Genomic DNA, 24,184 nt, shown 5'->3' with positions numbered 1-24,184 from the left:
ATTGCACAATTTGGGAGCAGCAGACACTGACTCTGGCTTATTTCCTTTCCCTTGGCGAACTAGATAACCTACAGCTAATAGCCCTGTAAAGCTGCTGCCACTGCCCCTTTCCAGGGATTAAGGACTCACATGTTGTTTTTTGCTATTGGTGGAAAATAAAAATGAGCATTTATGGGACACTGATCAAGTCTGCAAGCCAACTGTAAAGCCGAAAGATCAGTATCTTTAGCCAGTAAAATTGGACCGTGGATATTGAATGACCAATCTGTATTTGTTTTGCATGCTGAAGACCATTTAACAATGTGCATATATTTCCATAGACCTGGAAAGTCAGCTTTTACAATCTTATCTGGCTCCAGAAATACCCTAGAGAAATAAATTGAATAGCCATGCATTGCATGACTCTGAATTAAATCTACAGTCATACAAATAAGAGAATTTAAACTAATGACCAGGCTATAATGCATATGACAAAAGCCAGAAGATGTGCTTTGGAATCTGAAGTTTCATTCTTAACTCACTGTTGTGACAATATAGAAACAATTATAGCAGCTAAAAGAGATCTAGAAAGCATTATCTTTATTACTTTGTCTCCCAAACTTAATGTCAGTCACTCTTAATCCTTTGTATGTGACTTCCTTTTATCCTATTAAAAATCCAAAGGGAAAGGAATATGGAAAATTATACAGCACATATTATTTCTCATTTAATCTTTCTGTTAAATAGATATTCAGGCAATGAAAATATAATTTACCCAAGAGTCTCTATAGTGTAATAAGTATTTGGACACCAATTAAACCATTCGGCAATAAAGAATAACTACAGTTCTCTCTCTCTCTTTTCTTTTCCAGGAGAGAGACTGAACTATTTCTTAAAAACATGGTCTCCTGTTTTTATTAATCAATATGTGGTAAGTACTCAGTATAATGGAACATTTCCTCTGTCTCTGTCTCACTCTTTCTCTGTATGTGGGATGTGCTTCTAAAGTGTATTTTTAGATAGTCACAGGTAGTGAAGGACTAGGGTGTAGATTGATACAATAATTAAATACAGTTCATTATTTACAAGCATGTAACAGTGGGAAGATCCTCACTAGCTGAGTCAGACCATCAGGAAAAATAGCATAATTTTCAATAGAATGGGTCAATGAGGTATAAAGAACAACAAATAAACTGGTTTAATTCACTTCCCCACAGATCAGAGCAGTTCTTGAGTTCTCATTTTATATATATATGTTCCAGTCTATCAGTTAAAACGCTATAGGGATATATATTCTCATTTCCAAGGGGCATGACTTATTCTAGACCCCATAAACTTCACGTCATAATTTGAAAGTGTAATATCATGATCAAGTTGAATTGTTTCCAAAATTCCATGAAAGCACTTTATTGTTTTGCCAAATGTTATTTGTTTTAAGATGAATTGTGGTTTTTCTTACTGTTAGCTAAACAACAAAAGACTTCCATAACTTTCAGGCTTTGGGATATTTTTTTTTGAGTAGTTTAAAAGTGTCTGAGATTAATGATTGATTATATATCATGATCAATATCATATAATGAAGATAATATCATATATCTATATCTATATATAAAAGCACAATTTGGTAATAAATTTTTTCCAATTTTCAGACCATATTGTATATGCAAAGGTTAAGACTAGAATGATTTTTCACAAATGAATAATAAACCTCTAAAATAAGATTGATGATGGGAAACTGGCACAACCTTAAGTGGATAATTCATTTTTTGTCAACTTCCTTTGTTTCCCGCACTGGCACATACAGATTAAAACACACACACCCACAACTATCACACCCACCCACCCACACAACTATCACACCTTCACACACAGAGACACAGACACCCGCTCTCTTTATTTTGGACCCCACACCCACTGCTTATACACCTTCATGCACAAAGGCACACACATCCATATATATACACATACTGCATATAAATATTCACTTCTTCTGTTCAGAGGCTCTCACACAAAACATACACAGCTTGGGGCTGGTTAAATTATTCATTGTGGCTAATTTATCCAGCCTCTTTATTTCTGTTGTGAATGATCTGTGAACAAGTTATGATTTTTATGCATTTTTAATTTTTTTCAGTTGTCTGACTAGTTTCAGCAAACCAATATCCGTGAATGACTGACTTATTTGCAGATTGTTCACTGAATATTTGCTATTAAAACCTTGCGACTGGGCAACTAGTTAAATCACATGGTATTGTGTCTGTTTCCTGATTGCTGACAAATTTCTAAACAGGATGAATTCCCAATTCTTTTAGTGAATTATTACAAATATTCCAGCTCCACATTCCAGGTTGCTCTTTACTCATAATTCTTCTAATCTTTTGAGCAAATAAAAAGTTTTACAAAATGGTGCATTACCATTCTTAAATAGACACAAACTTGTTTGCCATGCTTTTACTTTCCACAAATATTCTTCTGAATAAAAAAATCATTCTAATAAATGTTCTTTGGTGGGGGAATAAAAGAGGGTCATGAAAACAAGTAGAGATGGTTGAGATTTTTGGGGGTGGGGGGCAAACCATTTTTCTGTCCATAAACGTCATTGGCTGAAATTGAAACTTCCTGGGAAAGGGTCAGTTTTGATGGGAATCTCAACAAAAACAATGGGGTTTTTTGAATAATAAGTTTTAAAATTGTCAGTTTCCCATAGCGACATTTTGAAAATGAACAATTCTGTTTTCCCAGTTAGAAATGACTTTCATTTGGAAAGTGAACAAATTATAGTTTAAATAAAAATGATCAAAATAGAATCAAAATATTTTCACTGACCTTAATTTAAATTGGTTTTTGTTTGTGAGTTCATGAAAATTTTCGAGATAAAACCTTTGCCCCAATAAGGGATGGGAAAATTTGTTGAAATCTCAACTGTTTTCCCAGGATGGGAAAAAGGTTTCCCACCCAGCTCTAAAAATGAGCAAAGTATATCTGCTAGTTTTGTTTGCAAGAATATTTGGGAACACTTTTTTTTCTATTAGCACATGCAACATGTGCTCACAGCTCTCCCCACACTATGCACCATCCACAAACCAGACCCAACAAAACTCTTAGTCCGTACACTCGTGTGCACACACCAGACATGCAGACATACAGCCTCTCCCACACGTAATTACCAGACACATACACACACAATCACCAGTCACATGCTCACAATCTGCCCATGCACACACACAGTCACGGCACACACACACACCATGCAAGCGCATACACACCCACCTCACCTCTCCCTCCTCCCAGTGAACAGACACACATGCATATTTTTATTGTATCTGTCAGGAACACGAAAAACCTTTCTGCCAGCACTCAGCACAGGCGATTTATGAGCCCGGCCTGTTTGAGTGAAGAGGGGGTGGGGGTCAAGGGAGAAATGATGGGAGAGAAAATAGCCCATAAATTGTTCGCTGTGATTTACACTGCAGTCCATTTGCAGTCCATTCTTTTCTGGAGGCTCACACACAGATCTCTCTCTCTCTCCCTCTCTCTTTCACTTTGGGGTCCTGAGTCGGCCCAGCTGGAGGAAGACAGCGATCAGAGTTCAGTTGGTGCAGACAGAGCTAAAGTAAACAGACGTGGTCATTCAGCAGGCAGTTAGCAGCCTTTGGACAGATGAGCAGGGCTTTGGGAAGACCACACACACAACCCCCCTCTAGACCACACAGGGACCAGACTGCATTGGGTTTGCACGCTACACACACACACACACACACATACACACACACATGCACGCACGCAAGCAACACTCCTCCCACTACCAGGGGGCCGAGATTTCTTCTGGGCCGTAAATGTTTTGGAGGAGCCTTCCTGCCCTGCTCCTGGAAACGTTTCCTGCCTCTTACCAGCTCTGCTGCTTGTGCTGCACAAGTCCCCCCTGCTTGCTATGTGATTAACTCCACTACCGTGCTGAAGAACAGGGTATACATTCCTGTGCAGGAGACATAGTGTGCTCCTGGAAAAGTGCCACTACTACTTCCACAGCTAATAAAGTCATCTGCAAACCTTGTCCTTGTCTCCCTTCCAGGGAAATTCATACCATCTCTATAATTCCTCTTTCAGTTGCTATCATTATGCACTCAAGGCTGTCCTATCATTTGGCCTCATTCAATTTCCCTTTGTCCAAATGTCATTTTCAGGAGAAATCACCAGTGCCACGCATGAACTGCCTTTCATGCAGTCTTGAAATTATGCTCACATTCAGCATGTGCAACCCTCCCGCGAACCATTCTGTATATAGTTTTGGTTAATTCATCTGACAATATTTAGTTAACCGTTGCTCTCAGCCACTGCACAACATTTAGATGTAAACAACCTCTTTTTCTGTAGCGTATGCCAGGATGAAGTCATGAGGAAGAGACGTTCCTGAATTGCTTTACCACACTCTGCTCAATGCGCCTTTCATTCTCGTGACATTTGTAGAGCTGCTCAGACACATTCCTTCCACCACCACCACTCCTTTTTCCCGTGAAGAGTGATCACTCTAGGGTTCTTTCGTAGCCCAGGTGAGCGTGTTATTTATTTTCTGTATATCTGTGGCACAAAGGCTTGGACCCTAAGTGGAGCGTATGTTTGTCTTCTTGCATTATTCTTTTATTAGCCCTGGGCCCAAACAAAGAAAATTTGGATCCAAACACTCTAGGGCATTGGAAAAATTGGTAGAGCCTAGATCTGTGCCCAGATTTTGTAGCTGGCTGTTCAATGATGGTCTGAACTCACATCTGGAAGAGCCGTTTAAACACTGTTCAGATTCAGAGCTGAGTGTTGCACCTCAGGCTCATTTCTATTACTTGCAGCGAAGTATGCATGCATGGTGCCCTCAAGAGGGGAGAGCTATGCTGATGACAAGTTCCCTGCCCTGAAGGGTAAAAAGCACAAGCTAAAGGCACAAACGGATATAGTGCAAAACAATAGGAGGCAATACAAATAGAGAAACCATGTGGCTGATGGCAATTATCAATGGAATGCATCGTGCATGGAACAAGTGGGGTTTAAGGACATTTTTGCAAGAGGAAGGCAGGGGGAGATTGAACCTGGATAGGTTCCATGCGTAGGGGGTGGTTTGGAAGGAAGCATGGTGTAACCTAAAGGAGTCTTTTCTCTAGTGACCCAGGGGGCAGGCAGAGGAGTTAGCTTTCCATCATAATGACACCCCTAAACTACTGCTCAGGCTGCAAGTCAGATCCACTCCTCCAGTCGCTCTCCATCTGCAAAGCCTCAGCACATTAGAGGGATGCTGACTCCTGGCCATACATCTTCATTTGATAAGGTCATTTGTGATGGGGAGCTGCTGAGCTGCCATATTTTGAGAGAACAGCGGTGCTGCTGGAAGCTGTCTTTTGGAGAGCTCCGTGCAGCGACGCTTACATAAGGTGTGGGTGTAATCTGGAAATTCCTGCTCCGCTTGAGAAGGCTAGATTTATATCGGGAGCTGGAGCTTGTATTTTGAAGCCATGACAACAGTGACAACACATCCCCCGAGGACCCACTCCTATGCCATAGAGTCTGCCCAGCATCTGCCCACACCTCATATGCACCAGCCGGCAGAGGAATATGCTGAGGTGTAGGTGCAGGTGCCCTCCTCGTGCACAGAGTGATGTACTGCCATGGCTCCCTGAGCTCGAGTCCACTCTGTGTGGCACAACTGAGCCCACCTTTGCTGTAGGGGAGGACTTTACCCCAGGGCCTACTGGCAGGGACGCTGAGAATTGTTGCCTTCCTCTAGCACAGTGGTTCTCAGGGGCCCCCGGGGAGGCCATGAGCAGGTTTCAGAGTGTCCACCGAGCATGGCCAGCATTACTCTCGCTGGGGACCAGGGCAGAAAGCTGAAGCCCCACAGTATGGGGCTGAGTCCCACCACTTGGGGCTGAAGCCTGAGCAATGTAGCTTCGTGGGGCCCCCTGTGGCGTGGGACCCCAGGCAGTTGCCCTGCTTGCTACCCCCTAACGCCAGCCCTGGCCTTTATATGCACTGTTGTAGGAAACTGCGCTGGGCCCTTGCATTGCAACTGAGCTGGGTGCCTCCACCTGACTGATGTCCTGGGGGAGGGAGAAAGGTGAGAGATGCTGGAAGACAGAGGAACAAGCTTGGCCCTTCCCATCTGTCTTTCAATGTTCCTACTTTCAGATAGCAGAACTACGGTTAGTCTGGCCTCATGCATCAAAGACCAAATCCTGAGGACCTTGTTCAGGTTTTGCCCCAACTCCGAACAGACTCGAACATTTGCCCCTCCCTTAGGTGTTAGCTTTGAACTTAAGCAATCTCCCCCACGTGGCACAATGACCTCGCTTTTATTTTTTTTAAACGTACTCACATCTTGGCCAACGTTAAATGAGCCCGATTCCGTCTTCTCTGCCTGCCTCTAACAACAGAGGAAGGGGATGATAAACCACCCCGCTATCCTATGCCACCTTCCAAGCTATGCAGAGCTTAAAAGGGAAGTTACCCTGTTAAAGCCTCTGCCACAGCCTATGAGCGACAACTGGCTCAGTGTTAAATGCACGAGATTATAAACCAGATCAGAGTTCACTCAAGTGAGCTCTGAGAAATTACATTTGCCTGTCAGTATCACGTTAAAGCATAACACAGGCTCGCATTTTCCCACTGCTTCAGCTCCGAGGGTGTTTCACTCCCTGCTGAGAAACATGAAGGTCAGGGCCTTTAGGTTTCCAGATCTGCCCTTGCACACCATTGGGAAATCTGACAACAGCCGTATTATTTATGTATCCAGCCAGGACTGCCTAATGAAACCCAGAGATATTATGGACATGGATTGGAACTGTGAGGTAAGAGAGAAGAGATCAGTTGCATGGTTCATATAAACACGGCGACTATTCATGTAAGGATGTTTCTAAGGCTGGACTTGAGTGCCAGATCTGACAACCCTTCTTCAGGCTGAGTAGCTTGTATGCAAGTAGTCTCATTGGCTTTGTTAAGGCTGCTCGTATCTGTGGATAAGGGTTGTAGTTCTTCAGATTTTATCTGGATTTCCTTCCAGATATGATAGCTTTGGTGCCAGACAGAGGATAAATTTAGTGACAATGGAAAAACCCAACTCCATATCCTAAATAAGGAGAAAAGGGTGGCTTTGCAGGCTAGCTCAAGAGAGGCCATTGTCGAAGAAGGAGATGAAATGACAGTGGGAAATTTAAAACAGTTTGCAAACAGAAAAATAGATTTAATGCATTGAGTAAAATGTGTTACGAATTTTTCACCCAACACGAATTATTCTTGCAATATCGAAAGCCTTGACTAGTATGAGTGTAAAGGAGAAAGAGGCCGTGATCTGATTGTTCAGAGGACACCACTGATCATTCAGAAAACACTTTGTCCAGGGCACACAAATGGGTCCGATTGCAATTCCTAACCCATTATGCCCTGACTCTTAACTTTGTAAAAAGGTGCCATGGGTCTATTCCGGGTTCAAAAGGAAAAAGAAGCTTTTCTTGGCAAGGAAATGCCTCCTAAGTAGACTCATCACAAACCAGGAACATGTAGGAAAACTGTGACTCAGTGCATTTTACTCTTGGCATTTAAGGGACTGAAAAATGATTGCAGCTTCCTTTGGCAATTGCAGCGGGAGCCTGAAGAAGTGACCTTTAAGGAGATTCTGTTTACTCCAGCCACAGACTGAGAAGCATTGCGTGATCTCTGTAAATCTCTGTTCTCTGCCTTGGCTCTGACCCCACAGCCTCTCGTCCAAACTTGCAGCAGTTAACAAACAATAGAGAGAAAGAGAGCGAGAGGATACCTTGAAAATACTGGTCTAAGATAAATTGCACTGATTCTTTCCCATAGGATCTGAACAGATGAGAATTGCATAGACATCCTCTGCACCACAATAGAGCTATATGCAAGATGCAATGCAAGGCTTTCTAATTGCTGTCTTAGGCTGCGTAACTAAATCCACAATATTTCACACAATATGGTTTCATAGTTTCTGGAGATGTGCCAAAAATGCAGATCCATAGGTTTTGTCTTAGCACTAATCAAGATGTATCAGTTTTAACTAGAAGAATCTCATCCCTGAATCACCCTGCTCCTGGGGAAAATAAATTCTCATCTGACATAGCTCCACTGAATCAAAGTAGTTACCCCAGTAGAGAACCTGGCCCAATAGAAATTCTGTGATTATGTTGAATGGGAGCAAACTCTGACTGACTTATGATGGTGATTATTACATGCATTTATTGGGGGTCCATCACTGTGGAATTTGGCTCATTTTACATGGTTTAAATTGGGTTCCTTTAGCATTTCATTTCTAATGAAAGGAGCCTTTGCATCATGCCCCCACCCAGCCTCATACAGCAAAGAAAACCCACCCAGTTGGCTAAGTGCCCGGTGTTCACTAGACTGGGCTTAGTTTGAAAATCTAGACCAGTGTTTCCCAAACTTGGGACGCCGCTTGTGTAGGGAAAGCCCCTGGCGGGCCGGGCCAGTTTGTTTACCTGCCTTGTCCGCAGGTTTGGCCGATCGTGGCTCCCACTGGCCGCAGTTTGCTGCTCCAGGCCAATGGGAGCTGCTGGAAGCGCCGCGGGTCAAGGGACGTGCTGGCCTCCACTTCCCGCAGCTCCCATTGGCCTGGAGCAGTGAACTGCAGCCAGTGGGAGCCGCGATTGGCCGAAACTGTGGACCGGGCAGGTAAACAAACTGGCCCGGCCCGCCAGGGGCTTTCCCTACACAAGCGGCTGAACAAGTTTCAGAACCACTGATCTAGACAATGAAATGTGGCTTGCAATGAATTTTGAAATCTCACAACCTGTATCGAATGTGTATCATCTCAAGTGTGTCCATCATTGTGGTATCTAGGTGCCAGTGTAGGCAGGTCCAGGTTGAGCTCTATTTCCATTTGGAGAGAATTTCCAAAGCCTTCTACCAAAAGTCTCATGCCAGTAGTTCCCACAAGCCTAGCTGCTTGCACATCTCTGTGGGTCAGTTGCTTATCACTTAACCCTAAATCACCTCCCTCCTCCTTTTTGCTTTCCATCCAAAAATTTCCTAATTCTTTTGAGTACCAACCCCCCCCCCCCCCAGACTTAAAGGCTCATGTCACAATATCACAATCAACTGTACACCAGGCCAAATTCTGTGCTGGCTTACGCCCCATGCAGCACCACTGAAGGCTGGTGTATGTCTGTGTGGAATTTAGACCCCCTGGGCTTTATTTGTCATTTATAAGGAAATAAGAGGATCTGCTTTTCCTGATATGGGCTAAATAGGAGTCTTCCTAAACAATGCTGAAAAGGTTCCCATTACAAAAAATTCCTAGTGAATGGAGATTTAAATTTAGATCTGGCTTTCTAATGCTGCTCTTCTGCCATTGCTTAAGGCACCAATTGTTTATATTACAGTTTTGTGAACAATTACAGATCCACAATTCATGCTTAAGAGATGAACGCTATTAATGTCCAACAATATTGCTACTTCTTTCCCTTTTCCCAATTTTCTTATTATATGATATTCAATGCCTTCCTCTTTGGTTTGAGTGTGGGGACAAACAATCCGTTTTAAAGTATGTAAACTTCCTTTCCCTGGTGAATCGAGGCTGGTTACCTTGCCATGGAAATTTGGGATGGTTTCCGGAAATTAGCAGGAAAAATATTGAAATAACTCTTTTTTTTACCCTAAGATCCTATTCTGGGGAGTATACATTGGTATTGTGTGTGTGTGTGTGTGTGTGTGTGTACACACGTACGCATGGATCCACCCAACGATGTTTGTTTAATATTAAAAAAGGACGGAAATAACACATACATCTCTCTCTCTGGGTCAAATCTGTGTGTCTTCCACAGCTATGGATGGTCCTTAATGCAGCAGAACAGGATGCAGGGAGCCTGGGTGGGGGTTTCTGTGGAAAGATGAAATTCAAGTAGGGCCCTGCTCCTTCTTCATCCAGCTACACCCACCCAAAGCAGGGAGCTCTGCCCTGATGGAAGTTTTAATAGGGATTTCAAAGTCTCTAAGGGAAGCTCGATCCCCCATCTCCCACTGAAACATTTGTGCCTTTGAAAATTTTCCCCTAGACTCAGAGGGTGCTGTTGAAATGTAAGACGATTCTACAACATTTTATAGCAATCCATTTTCAATTTCGTTATCAAGGTTGGTTCCAACCCGCCCCCCCATAATATTTATTATTTTCTATTAATTTTTATACAATGAAATGCAGATGGAGTTGGAAGGGCGGCGATGATGCATCTTTTTTTCCAACAAAATTTGGGCTGTTTCAAGGCATTTTCCATTGTTCTTGTCCCTTGTACACAGACAAGAAAGAGGTTTATCTAGCCCTAAATCTTGACTAAGAAGCTGGTGTATCTATAACATACAATTACCCACGGTGTCTTCCAGCTCAGTTTGAACACTAAACTACTAGTTGAATTGCTCTTCTTGCAATTACATGATGAGATTTAGAGCACAGGACAATTGGTTGGGTAAAGTTTAAAATCACTTTTATTAATTTCCCGTTATGTTATTTGCTGAGTGTCAAGAGCTCTGCAGAGAATATACCTGCCCCAAGGTACTTCATGTATAATTGTACCTGGGCCTACAGTTCCTTTCATGAAGGGCTAAGTGGAGATTCTTTCCTTTCAATTGTGCTCCAAACTTTAAACTCTTTTCTTACTGTGTTAGGTGCCAGGAAGTTTCTCATAAGAGAGGCAATGCAGTGAGGTGGTTAAAGGAGGGACCTATGGATGCTCCTGAGTTATACCAGGATCCATAACCATTTGTTCTATGACTCAGGGCAACGCACAAAAAGCTCTGTTAAAGTGAGATACAATCTCTTGAAGAGCAAACAATAATACAAGCTCCTTTTGAGTTCACTTTCAAGTGACTAACAAAAACGTTTGTGGAAAGCAAATTTCAGAGATACAGACTTGAGGATTCACAGAAACCAGATATGAAATTTTGTGCTGAAGTATTTATGCCTGAAATGCTTGTGTGCTTATCCCATCAGGGAACAAACCATATGACTTACCTGACAAATCACACCCAAGCAACACTGCTCTGATTTTGAATATTGGCGATCAAAGCATGGAGAAACTAATTGGAAAAGCAATTCCTTGCCTAGATTTGAATAATAAATTTGGAGAAATCCTGACTTACTTTTGGATACTCCAGGAGCAGAACAAGGCTAAATCCATTGAGTACATGAGTTGTGGTGACCTACTCCATTAGTTCTTGTTTTGAGGCTTAATTATTTAAGGCCTGTTTCTGTAAATGCTGCTTAACTTTAACCACATGAGCAGTCGAGTTGATGTCAGTGAGACTACTCATGTGCTGAGCATTTACATGATCTGTGTCTTGTTTGCAAAAATGCATTGAGGGCCTCTGCTGAAAAAGTGCTTGGTGAAAAGTATCCTGATTAGCAATAGTAATTAATGTATTATGAATACTGATAATGTTGGAGACATCTAGCAATACAAAGATTTGTATGCGAGAAAGATGGTGACTTAGTTACCTTCAGATTATAGTGAAAAAGTGTTATATTTATTTTTTATGTCAAATACTTAACACTGACAGTACTTGTTTGTGAAGAGTTCAGAGTTGCATTTTGGTTGGAGCATAAGAAGAGAAAGGCAAGTTATGTTACATCAGACGTTTCTGTTGTTGCATGAAATACTTTGAGCTTCAGACTCCAGGGCTCCTCCTGATCTTGAATCTAATCATTCTGTGCAGCCAAAATGTTAATCCCCAGAGACTCGGAGCTGCCTACAGTAATAAATGAGGCATCATTTGGAAAATAGTGAAATTTGGACAGAACTTTCTTTGGCTCAATCCAACTCCTTATATTCCAAATACGTTCTAACCACTCATGGAAGATTAAGATATTAAAACAGTCCTGCATCTCTATTAACATGCAAGTTGGATTTATTTTGTTTCCTTCACCTCTGCATCCTAATATCTATAATTATTAGACATTTTACAGTTTGAATACTGGTAGTTGTTTGCCCAGAAGTGCATGAGTGTTTGGAGCCAAATCTTTAATATGTGCATGACAGCCTACCTAATTTGCATGTGTAGTTATCCGAATTGCTGTATGCAAATCCATTGTCTGCATTTTCTACAAAGGATCAGAACTGGAAATGTATGTACACTGTTGTCTTAACCTCCTGTGCAATCATTATTGCATATGAAAATTAGGCCTGTGTTTTCTGCATACTTTTGTTCACCTAAACTGTTGGAAAATCTACCCTACAGGATCCAAATATTGATTATGAACTGGATATTAAACTTCAAAAGACACAGACAATACTTCTGTAATTTGTCTACTAGCCCCTCCTTTGCTTTTATGGCATATAAAAAGCAAACGGTATCTTTTCCTGCAAATATTGCTAAATCATATTACACAACCTATCCATCCCAGTAATGTGAATACTCAGTTGAACTGATTTAGACTCTGACCAAAGCCTGTTGAAAGCAAAGGGAGTATTTCAATTGATTTCAATGGTTTTCGGATCAGCCCCTTACTTAGCCTTCATTTGTAAATTAATTCTAGGAGCTGAACAAAAGGACAGCTTAATTTGTTTGCCTGTAAATTACCAATAATGAGATTTATTAATTACACTGTGTACATTAGTGTATAATTCAAATAGACTTTATCACAAATTTAGGAAAAATTGCCCTTTAAAGTCCATATGGCATGACATTTGCTTTCTGATTGTCTAGAAAAAATTCAAGGCCAAGTAATCACACACAGAAAATGCTCAAAATATATGCAGTGAAACCCACTCAGAATGAGAAGTTTGCCGATTTCATCCTTATTTCTAGGGTTTTGCTGCATTGAAAAAAAATGGTTTAATTGTAATAAGGATCCTTTGTATACTGTATAGTATCAGCATTGATGCTACACATACCCTATTGCAAAGAATAACTGGTTAAGCCATGTGGTATCACAGACTTTAAATGTCCCTGCAGAATATTAACCTTAGTGGGATAACATACGTAATTTGGATCTTAGGAGGGAAAATGATAGAAAATGAAAACATACAGGTGGGTGAAATACTAGTAACACACACATTCTCCTGCTTATGAAATATATCACTGCTCTTCTCCTCACTAGATTTCTCACTAGAATTTTAAGACGTATTTGCAAAGTAAACCTTAACAGCTCATTTGGAGGAAATTAGAGATGAGCGTTGGGGATCCTGAGTGATTTTACTTTCAGTTTGCAGAGGGACACGTTCTGAAAGAGAAATGAGTGTGTTCTGAGAAGAAAAAGGGGGTATCTGTAATCTACAAATCTGAAAGCTGTCTTGAAGAGAGGTAAGCCTTGTTATACCTAGTTTACATATGGGGAAACTGAAGTCAGAGAGAAGCTAAGTGAGTTCCCAGGGTCACCCAGTGAATCAGTGATGAAGCTGGGAATAGAATCCAGGTGTCTCGTGCCCTATCCACTGGACTATGCTGATGATAATGCTAGTTCTTACATAGTGCTTTTCATCAACTGCTGACCTGAATTCCCAATTTCCTTGTTATCCAAAAGATGGGTTTACAAAGCCTGTTTTGTGTGTCCCTCGAGACTTTAATAAATTGAGGTTTACTTGTATACTTGGAATTAAAAAAACGCTATAGAACTGACTATATTAGATGAATAGATTATTCCATCATTAGTTTCTATGACGACTAGTTATCATTTGTATAGGTCTTTTGCAGACAAAGCCTGAGATGGGTCCCTGCCCCAGGAGCTCCTAGTCTAGATAGAACAATAGATTTGATCTGAATTTTAAGTAACACATTTGGATTGAGTCCAAACTTGTCCCTTTCTGATTCAGACAATCATTCACTCATTCAGAAAAAAAGAGAGGCCTTTTCTTCTACTAGATGTTTCTCCAGATTGATGATCTTCATAATCCCGTTTTACTTTTTCACTGAGGTCAGATCGTGGCCCATCCAGTGTGCCTGCACAGGGGAATAAGTGGCCATAAGTTTCTCCCTTACTCCTTTCTACCAGCATTCAGTATTGATGGGAGGGCATCCCCCGCGATCTTGGCTCCACCTCCCAGTGCATTGGACAGCACAGTTGTGCCAGCATGCTGGGGTCATATGAATGCCAGCCAGGTATGGGAGCGGCCCAGGGTATGTCACCCTCAGAGCAGGTATGGAATGGGAGGGAGATTATGAATCTCTTCTGCTTCCTGAGCTGGTCCTTGGGCAGTGCAACAAGTCACTGGCCCGTTCACAGGTCTTGTGGCAAAGCCCCAGTCTAGCACTGAATTTGTCAGGCAATGTGCACATCTAAATCTCTGACTCTTGTCACTGGGCTTTCCAAAGGATTAGGCTAATGGCATTTAGACAAAGGACCACTCTCCCATCTCTATGAGCGCTACTGTAAGTTCTTGTCTAATGTGAAGTTTTTGCCAGTATAATTGCTTTAGAGGGTGTTTCTTTATAAACTCTTGCTCTAGAGCTTAAGAAAGCAACGCATTTTGGGCTTGATCCTGCCTTCTGTGTGCATGCTCAAGAGTCCCACTGATGTTTGGGTGTGCGAAGAACGAGATCCTTTGTATTTTGGTTTATATGCGCTTGGTATCCATCATTCTGATTAAGAATCTGCCCAAGGCTTTCTTTTAAACCCCTATTTCCCCTCCCCCCGCCAAAAAAACCCCTCTCATTTGAGTTCAATGGGAAGTTTATCTGTGCAAGAACTTCAGGACCGGGCCATGGGATCAAGACCAGGAACTCATGGGTAGGCTTTTGAATGAAATCTTTTACAGTTAAACCTATACAAGCCTCCTTTGCTTTGGACAACCTCTTGTTTTGAGCAGCTCCAGCAAAGGTTATTTATTGGGTGAAATCCTCGTTCCATTGATGTCAATGGGAATCTCGCCACTGACATCAGTGGAGCCAGGATTTGTCTCTCTACCCTAATCTGGGAGGTTATACCCAGCACCACTTGCTTTTGTCAGTGTTTCAAATTCTGAATGTGTCCATCTGGTTTTAGCACTTATAGATTGTATCCAGTGGTTGGAAGCTGTTCTTTTAAAGCACAAGGTTTTAATAATAAATTAGTAATATTTATGTATGTCTTAAATTTTCAAATCCCATGTGTGATTAAAATGTATGAGTGATGAAGGAATCTCTGAAAATCTGGAGGTTCAACTTGCATACTGTTGAGTCAACCATGATCGTATCTAAATCTCTTTGGAATCTTACAAAAACATATTTCTTATCATTCCTGAGTTTGTAACTCTGCAAGAATAGCCTTTTTTCTTCTTAGTTTCCTGCTACTTTTGCTACTCTCAGCTGAGAGCAGCACAGAAAGAAATGAAAAAGGGGGGAAAAAAAAGTAGAAGCAAAACAAGTTAACCAAAGTCTTCCAAACCTCAAAAAGCCTTTGGGATCAAGTTCTGGTAAAGATGCAGGTTGATGCTTTTATTTGATCTGAACAGGTTTTTCCCATCTGGAGAAGACAGGGTTCATATAAAAACACCAGGCATTTTGAATATGAAATGTTTGGCAAACTCTAGACATCAGAACATCTGTTTAAATCTGATTTAAGTCGAGATTTCTCTTCCCCTCAAAGCATCTGGCATTGCTTTCTTGCTTATCTCTTTGATTCCAATTACAACACCATCTCGTCTGTGGTTTCACTCTTCGTTATGAAATCATGTTTTATTTTTAAAACCCAATAATGGTGGAACCAATCTAATTAAATGCTGAAACCAAAATACCACAGAGAGACTTTTCCCCCCCTTTTACCGACGAACGGGAGATTAGAAGTCAGATTATTATGAAATCTGATGCACTAGTGATTTAAAGAGGAGTATCAGTTTGTTGGGTGTATTAATTGGTTTCAGTTACTGTAGGCTAAAAAGCAGAGCTCTGTGTAATGCCTTTATCTTTTTATCTCCAGCTCTTAACCTAAAGAAAATCTTGCAGCTCATATAACTAGCAAGCACACAAATTATTGACTAAAATAACTGACTTTGCAAGCTGTAGTAAAATCAGGACCTATTCTCATCCATTCCAATAGAGAGCAGTAGTGCACATACAGTACATGCGGTCCAGTACGGAGAGCAGCAACAGTGCAAAGGCAACTTGCCTTACTCCAACTGAATTGTAAGCTTTGCATGCTCACTGATGGCCAGTTTGAGAGCAGAGGTGCCAGGAGCACTAGGGGCAAGAAACTGGTAGGATTCCTCAAAACATTGGGACAGATTCTTTTCTCATTTTCCCTCCATGGTAAAGTGACTTCAGTGGGGACTCTCCTGATTTACATGAGTTTCAGGCTCTTCATCTTGTGTGCTCAAAACCCAAGCCAGAAGAAGATACGGGCAAAATGTCTACAAGGACATTTACACATGATTTGTGTTGTTGGTCCTTGTGGTTTAATTAGGGCACAAGGAGAGTTCCTAGCGGAGTCCAGCAAATGGGTCCAAGCCAGTTGCAGTTCTGACCCAATGACATTAACCAAAGGAAGGACTCCAGGATTTGTCCTTTTTGTTACTAAATACCATGATGCTGAACACTTCAGGCTGGGCAAGTGCCATGTGGAATTTCTCATGTTATTACGCTCGGACAGCAAGTACAGACAATGAAGCTGATCCTGAGCCTAATTCTTTTTTCTTTCCTGTTTCTCACCACAGTGAGGAGCGAATGAGGCAGGGTTGGACTAATGCAAAAGTACATGGCTATCGGGCCCCAACTCCTGAAGTAACGTGGCACAGAGCCCATTAACAGAAACCAGGATCTTGTCTACAGTGTGAAGCAAAGTGACTTTTATTCAGAGGGCCAAGTTCTGCAGTTGTTACTCAGGCAAAATAACTAATGAAATCAATGGGAGTTTTGCCTGAGAAAGGACTGCAGAATTGGGCCTCTTATCTGTGTGCATATGCATGTATGCAAATATTTATACACACCCATACATGGTGGTCATCCTTTAAAAACTTGTTGGTTGCCATAGATAACAAAATAATGTTACCTCAGTGTTCCATAGGCATTCACTACAGCAAGTATAGGAAACGTGGCAAAAACAGAGGGAACCATATTTATTTATGTAAGGCAAACCAGCAAGTTATTAAGGATGACCACAGTGTGCGTGCGTGCGTGTGTGTATCTGTATCTCTCTCTCTCTATATGCACATCACAGAAAAACAGCTAACATTTTTGGTTACCTCTGAAGCTCATAAAAAGTTATTAAGGGTAAGGGATTTAAAAGAACAAGATGTTATTACAACCAAAGTAAAAATGTGTTCCAAGCCCAATCTTGAAGAGAGTAGTGGTACATTGCTAATAGCTGGATCTAATTAATACATAGCTAGGAGGAGACAATCATGAGGAAATGGGATAAATAGTCTTCAGCTGGAACATCTATAAATGAGAGCCAGCAGCTTTAGCAGTAGTGTTCACCAACTTCCTCTGAAGGTAGGGTGCATTTTCAAACCAAGTGGACCGAAGACACCTTTTACTTTGGCTTTTAAGACATCGTTTGTTGTTTTAAATCTTGTACCTTTTAGCAAAGGCTTTTGACAAGCCTCAGAGAGAATAATGTATTGTTAATTGTGCTCTCGTTTGTAAATGCTGGGGCAGAGCTCAACCTCTCTCATCTCTGTAGGTATATATATTATTTGGGGAGGGGACCTAGATGCATGGGCATATAGGGTTTGAGCCTCAGAGATACCAGAGCTGCCCTCATTACAGGGAGAAATGCCCTGCCCCAGGTCTTATCTAGGGCTGATTTGGCCCCTATCACTACTTAGAGGCCTGGCTGCAATGGCTCTCAAAGATCTTTGGGCAGCCGTAGCCCAGCAGGCGCTCCTGCTGTGTTCCCTGTCCCTGTCCGGAGATGCCCCCTAGACTAGGAGGCAGAAATAGTAATGGTGTTGGGCCAGGTACACTAGCTCCATAACCCCAGGCACTCACTATGCCTGGAGAATCTCCAGAAAGCTGATGGAGTCATCTTACAAGTCTCTTTTCACCACCAGATTGGTGCAAAGGAGCTGTAGAGGGTGGAAGATCTGGCCCATAATGCATAGGGGGTATGTGTGTGATGTTATGCACACAAGATGCAATACAAAATGCATCAGAATGTTTGAGGATTCATTGGAGTATCCATCAACAGTACTAGAGCATTAAGTAAGAATAATTGGACAATCATAGCAATTAGCCAGAGGTATGACACTGAGCAAAATAAATAAATTTACAGCTGATCTCTCCCCCACCCCCTTCTAACTCGCTTGCTCATTTAATTTTTGAAAGCAGGGATTTTCCATGCATCCGTTCAGCGTGAAGCAATTCAAACCCTGCATTTTGCAAAGAGAGCAAAGGTGATCCGTTGGGAAGAAGAATCTAATTTTGTTACAAGTTATAAAAATAATCTTTTATCTTTACATGACAGAAATATTTACTCAGGAAGGGTTTATATACAGTAGGAGGTCAGAGCTCCCACTGCTTTGCCTAAAGACTCAAGCAAGCTCTTCATTTTATTTTTGACAGTTTTTATCATATATGTGTGTCATCATATTTTAGTTGATTTAACGTAGTTGCAGTATGAACAATAAAACACACTACCGCCAGTTGGGAAGTGAACGTTTCTCTAATGAGTGCTGACTCACAGTTAAGTCTAATACTTGATGGTCCCACAATGACCTGTTTCCACAAACAAACAATCTTCCTGTCTCTTTCAAAAACAAACATCAACCTTGTGTCTTCAGTCTGAGCCTCAGAAGCTATTTTATGTTTCTATCTGTGTAGCAATCTGCCTATGGGCAGTTCCAATTAAACATGCACACTTTCCAAAGCTGTTCTTGAAATAAAGCGAAGAGTGATAGTGCTAGATAGGATGCTGTATTCTCTCTCGCTATTTTTTCAGTACTCATGGAATATTTTTTTAATGCTTCTCCCTTTCCCCATTCCAGATCTGAGAGGTGTTGATACCTCATTTAACGCCTCTACAAACATTGCACCAAAACACATCAGCTAGAGCCAACACCTTTAGTGATGCCAGAAGTCTAAACAAAATTTGTCATCTTGTTAAGAAGTAAAGCAAGAACTTGGACCTCTGTTGAGACAGGGCCATGTTCCTTTGACATTTGCTTCAAGTTGCTTTTCTTGGTGGGAGCTGGAGCTGGGAAACAAGTTCGTTTTATGAACAAAAAGATTAGATTGACTTCCCCCCCCCAAGCCCTCTATCCAAGATGAACATCTATAAATCGGGGTGAATGTCCTCTTTAATTATTACTAATATTGCTGTTGTAACATTTGTTGTTGTAGGAGTATCTGTGAGTGAGGGAACTAAAGACAACATGATTGAAATATTATTTTCTTTGTCTCTTACTGTATGTTGTACCTTATATAGAGACTTAACATCATAGAACCAAGATCTTGGTAGGGACTTCTAATAATTAATAAATAATATATCAAAAAAGCCTTTGCTTCTAAGGAATTCTGTTTTCCTAGGCTTTTTGGTAGGGGAATTTACTTTTTTTCTTCATCATCCTAATAGTTTATTATTTGCATATGAAGAAGTCTACCTTGCAAAGGCTGCTTAGCAGCTACGTTTTCTTTAAAGAGATCCCACCCAAAACACATTTTTCCCTTGGTAATTGTGAGAGACCTGCAAATCACTTCTGTTTAAGGAGGACAGCTTGTCAGATGGAGTTCAGGCAGAAAGGGAATGTCACAATCTGATGTTTTAGTGAAAAATGCTCCCTCTGTAACCTAGTATATTTGTGACAAATGTGAATAGGGTAAGGGACAAGAGGGTGCGTGACACAGACAGACTTGCACATGCCAGTTGGCAGATTCCATTAATAATGGAAAGTTTTTCCAAGTCTGGCAGTTTCTAGACATTGCACTGTGGATTTTTTCAAAGCCAGCCCAGATAACATTGCAAGGTTGTTTCTGCTATTCCTTTAATTGATTTTATGGTACAACTCTTGTTCATGATAGCGAACACTTACAGGAGTAATCCCCCTGAAGACACATGGACTATTTGCATGTGTAAGTAAGGATTGTGCTATCGGCTCCTAAATGCCTTGTGTGTTAACTTGGGTAGATTTTTACCCCTTATTATAAGAAAGTTTGTTTCATAGATTCATGGATTCCAAGGTTATGATCATCTAGTCTGACCTTCTGCATAACACAGGCAAAATATTTCCTACAGCAGATCTTTTAGAACAATAGCCAATCTTGATTTAAAAATGGTCAGTGATGGAGAATCCACCATGACCCTTGGTAAATTGTTCCAATGTTTAGTGACTCTCACCATTTAAAATGTACACCTTATTTCAAGGCTGAATTTGTCTCGCTTCAACTTCCAGCCATTGGATTGTGTTAGACCTTCCTCTGCTAGACTGAAGAGCTGATTATTAAATATTCGATCCCCACTTTGAAACTTATGGACTGTAATCAAGTCACCCCTTAACGGTCTCTTTGTTAAGCTAAATAGATTGAGCTCTTTGAGTCTATCACTATAAGGCATGTTTTCTAATCCTTTAATCATTCTTGTGGCTCTTCTCTGAACCTTCTCCAATTTGTCAACGTCCTTCTTAAATTGTGGGCACAATATTCCAGCTGTGGTCGCACCAATGCCAAATACAGATGTAAAATAACTTCTCTACTCCTATTTGAGAGTCCCTGTTTATGCATCCTAGGATTTCATTAGCTCTTTTCGTATTTCACCATCTTCTCATATTCCAAAAGTGTATTTGTGTGTGCTGGGTTGTAGAACTGTATCTATATGAGTGTAAATGAAAATCAAAGGAAGATAAAAACCATCTATGGAACAGCTACTGATTCAAGTAATGGTGGAAAGTAGATTTCCTTTTCAGACAAAATCTGTTTTGATTCTTACTTCTGTGTATTTTGCTTAGATACTTCTCTAACTGGCTTATTAGAAATGCCTGTGTGTGGATGCATGCGCCAGATCCCAGATTTGTTAATCTTCTGGAGGGAAGAGGGAAACTGGGAGTAGGAGGAGGGGTGAGGAAGACATGGACTGTTTGGGTAAAGAGACTGACTGGGAACCACGGGGATGAGGGTCGTGAGTCAGATCTCATAAGTAGCCAGGATGTGAGGGGAAAACTAGGACTGGCTGGGCAAAAAGATTGGGACCGAGGGGTTGGGGGATAGTGGGATGCACTGCAACTGGAGGGGTTGATTGGGAAGGGGGACTGGTACTAGGAGCCACTGGGGATGGGGAATGTGGGTGAGAGGTCAGTGAATGAAGGCTGGGGGAGGTGGGTGGGGGAGGAAAGATACAGACTGGACATGGAGCCAGGTGGAGGGAAACTGGGATTTGCTGGGCAAAGAGCTGGGATTGGAGAAGGCTGAGGAGTGGAGATTGGGCCTGGCTAGGTGAGGAGAATTGGAAGTGGGGAAGAGAGGACAAGGACAGGTTCCAGGGGACAAGGCAGAAGGGGATCATGCTTGGGGGCAACAGGTAGCAGCATCTCTGCCTACTAGAGCACACTCCCCTCCCAAGATTCCCAAGTCTCACCATTCCTCTTCTCTCAGCAAATATCCCACTGGCAAAGCATCTCACTCCCTTCTAGTGCTGGTCCACACAGAGGATAACAACCACTACTAGTATTATTTACTCTATTAACTTTAGTGGCAGAGGTCTGTGTGGTGAAGCTAAAGGTTCCAATCCTGCTGATAACCCATGCAGAGGTCACTATAATGCCACATGATGGAATTTCTGTTTTTTCAATTTTCTTTTAAAAAAAAACCTAGGAAATTATACACAAAAACTGTGTTAAAATAACACCATTAAGGTTGCAAAGTCAAGTACTCAGCACATCCTTTCTCTTCCAGCAATCCCCTGCCTCATGTATTACACACCTTCCAACTTCTGGAACAAATGAAGCCGGAGTCCTGCAGAAAACATCGTCCATTGCTATGCAACCCCAATTCATCACTAGAGCAGGTCCATCATGTGCACTGAATCAGGCAGGGTAAAAATACTACGTGATCTTGTAATGAAAGACTATCATAATGCAGTGCACAAGGAGGCCAAATGAAGGTTGCACCGGCCACCTTAATTCTGGCATTTCCTAACTGCTGAATGCTCGACTTAGCAACCTTAATAATGTTATTTTTGTGTGTTCTATATTTATGTATTGAACATTATATATATTATAATTTTACATATGTATGTATAATTTTACATCTGTGTGCATGTAATATACATACTGTTATAATTGTTAGATGATGTTAACAGATGTTGCAAATGCCAACTAAACAGCAATACCCCTGACCATTCAATATTATCACCACTCAGCCACCTTACTTCCAGGGCATCCAGGAAGAACCCATCATATAACGGTGATTATCTGCTCCTTGTTAAAATGAAACAAAATCAGTCCTGAAAACAAATAAATAAAAATGCCAAAGAGGAGGGGACGGTGAGTTTGAATAGGTTTGTAACTTACCATCTAATGGGTTAACTCTGTTCATTCGCTCCAGCCCTTCCTGATTGAGTCAGCTTGAGCACTTATGATGATATTTGCTAAAATCTAAGTAATATCATAAAATATCTCTTCATTAACTGCTCCTTTTTTCACAGGTCTAATTTGCTGCTGAGTGCCTGAGCTCAGAATCTTATTGGTATCCAAGTGGAAACCAACATTTTTAGGCTTAAAGCTAAGCAAAAAGGACATTTGGTGTGCAGAGCCCTAGGGGAGCGCTAGGCATGGAGCAGAGCCCTGCTGGCTGGATATTGCTCGTGTCAGGTTATTGTACAAACATTCCCTTTGCAAATCCCTGACTTGGTGAGCAAGTTAAGCAGTGGAGACAGTTTGCCCAGTAGTTTGACCTTTCACCTCCGCTTTACTAAATAGACCTAATTACTGCGTTTGTCTGTCATTTGAGCAACAAATGATTCCATTGAGGTCATCCAAGGAAAGCCCGATTTCTTAGCTACCATCTCATGAGAACTCTGCTAATTTTATCCTGCAAAGGAAGAAAGCATGTGAAATTTTGCAGGGAGATTCTATTACAATCTGTGTTTCCTGGTAAAGAGTGGGTTGTAGGCACTCGTAGCAAGGACATCAGCAAGTTAGGAAGGCACAGTAAATGTTGTCATCTCACAGTCCACTTTGTGCTTAAAATATCATATGGGTTATTCATAATGGATGCCATTTACTCAATTAGATAGGACCAGTCCAGGTCTAAGCACAAGGGCCTGCAGAATAAAGCAAACCACCACCTCCCCCACCCCACACACATATACAAAACAAACAAATCAAACCATTGTTAACTCATTTTTCTTGGTTTTTGCTATTTGAAATTTTGTCAAAATTCCAAAAAGGTTGACCACTTCTGTAGTTGATGAAAACACAAACACATGCACAAAGCACTTTTTTTTTCCCCTCCCAACTTTCATAATTTGTAATGATGAGTAGTTTCAGGGTGTTTTGTAAAGTGCCGGTCCAGCCCACTCAGAACATCCCACCTACTGCCGTTTTCTCACCATATTACACACCATTTTCCCATTCACCATTTCAGGGCACTGCTAAAGCATTACAATTTCTTGAGCTTGTAGAGATAGGATCATATGCAGCTTCATGCCTCCCAAGTTGTTTCGGATATCATTACGTGAGTTCTTCCATTAGAAGGCCACAAATGCAAATCTTCTCTCAAACAGGGTGAATGCATTGTTTCCCCATTGGACAATGGATCCACAGTCTCCAGAAGATTTCCAAACTCAAGATATTCAGCAAGAATAGCTATTTTTGCAGAAAGTAGCACTTTTAGGCCCAATCCCGTCGGTGTTGAGCTCATGGGACTCCTTGTCTCCCACTGAAGTCAACTACAGTTGCATACCTGGAGCACTTGCAAGAACAACCTTTTTTCTTTTATGATGTTGAAGGATGTTGTTTTGATCTTTGTTGTTTTCTTCTTTAAGGCTATAGAACAAGATCCCCATTTTGTTCATTTGATTTGAATACAAGCTAAGCTCATGCTGTGTTTATTGCCATAAGTGAATGTTTTGGAGTATTTGATTTGCTATATTACAGATTGTTTGAGTGATGTAACATGTTTTTGATCAGTCTCTTGAGTTCCATTCAAGTCCCCTTTGGTCTGCCCAAGCTGCACAATTAATTACCACTATTATTATTACTCATTCATTTATTTTGGTATTGTGGTAGCACCTAGGAGCCCCAGTGATGGACCAGGGTCTCATTGTTCTAGGTGCTGTAGAAACTCAGAACAAAAAGAT

General features: G+C 41.3%; 1 long non-coding RNA gene across 1 annotated transcript in view; it reads left to right on the top strand.

Moving 5' to 3' along the window:
• Nucleotides 1–780: 780 nt before the first annotated feature.
• Nucleotides 781–24,184, top strand: part of LOC120384850 — a 31,680-nt gene continuing 8,276 nt past the window's right edge. The window contains exons 1-4 of the long non-coding RNA XR_005589140.1: nucleotides 781–910; nucleotides 4,354–4,529; nucleotides 6,755–6,809; nucleotides 13,187–13,284. This is a non-coding gene — a long non-coding RNA (uncharacterized LOC120384850). The remainder of the gene's footprint in view (nucleotides 911–4,353; nucleotides 4,530–6,754; nucleotides 6,810–13,186; nucleotides 13,285–24,184) is intronic.

This window comes from Mauremys reevesii, linkage group 16 (genome assembly GCF_016161935.1).
Source record: "Mauremys reevesii isolate NIE-2019 linkage group 16, ASM1616193v1, whole genome shotgun sequence".
NCBI classification, from domain to species: Eukaryota; Metazoa; Chordata; order Testudines; family Geoemydidae; genus Mauremys; species Mauremys reevesii.
The sequence above is the reverse complement of the archived record's forward strand: the minus strand, read 5'-3'. Positions and strand labels throughout refer to the sequence as shown.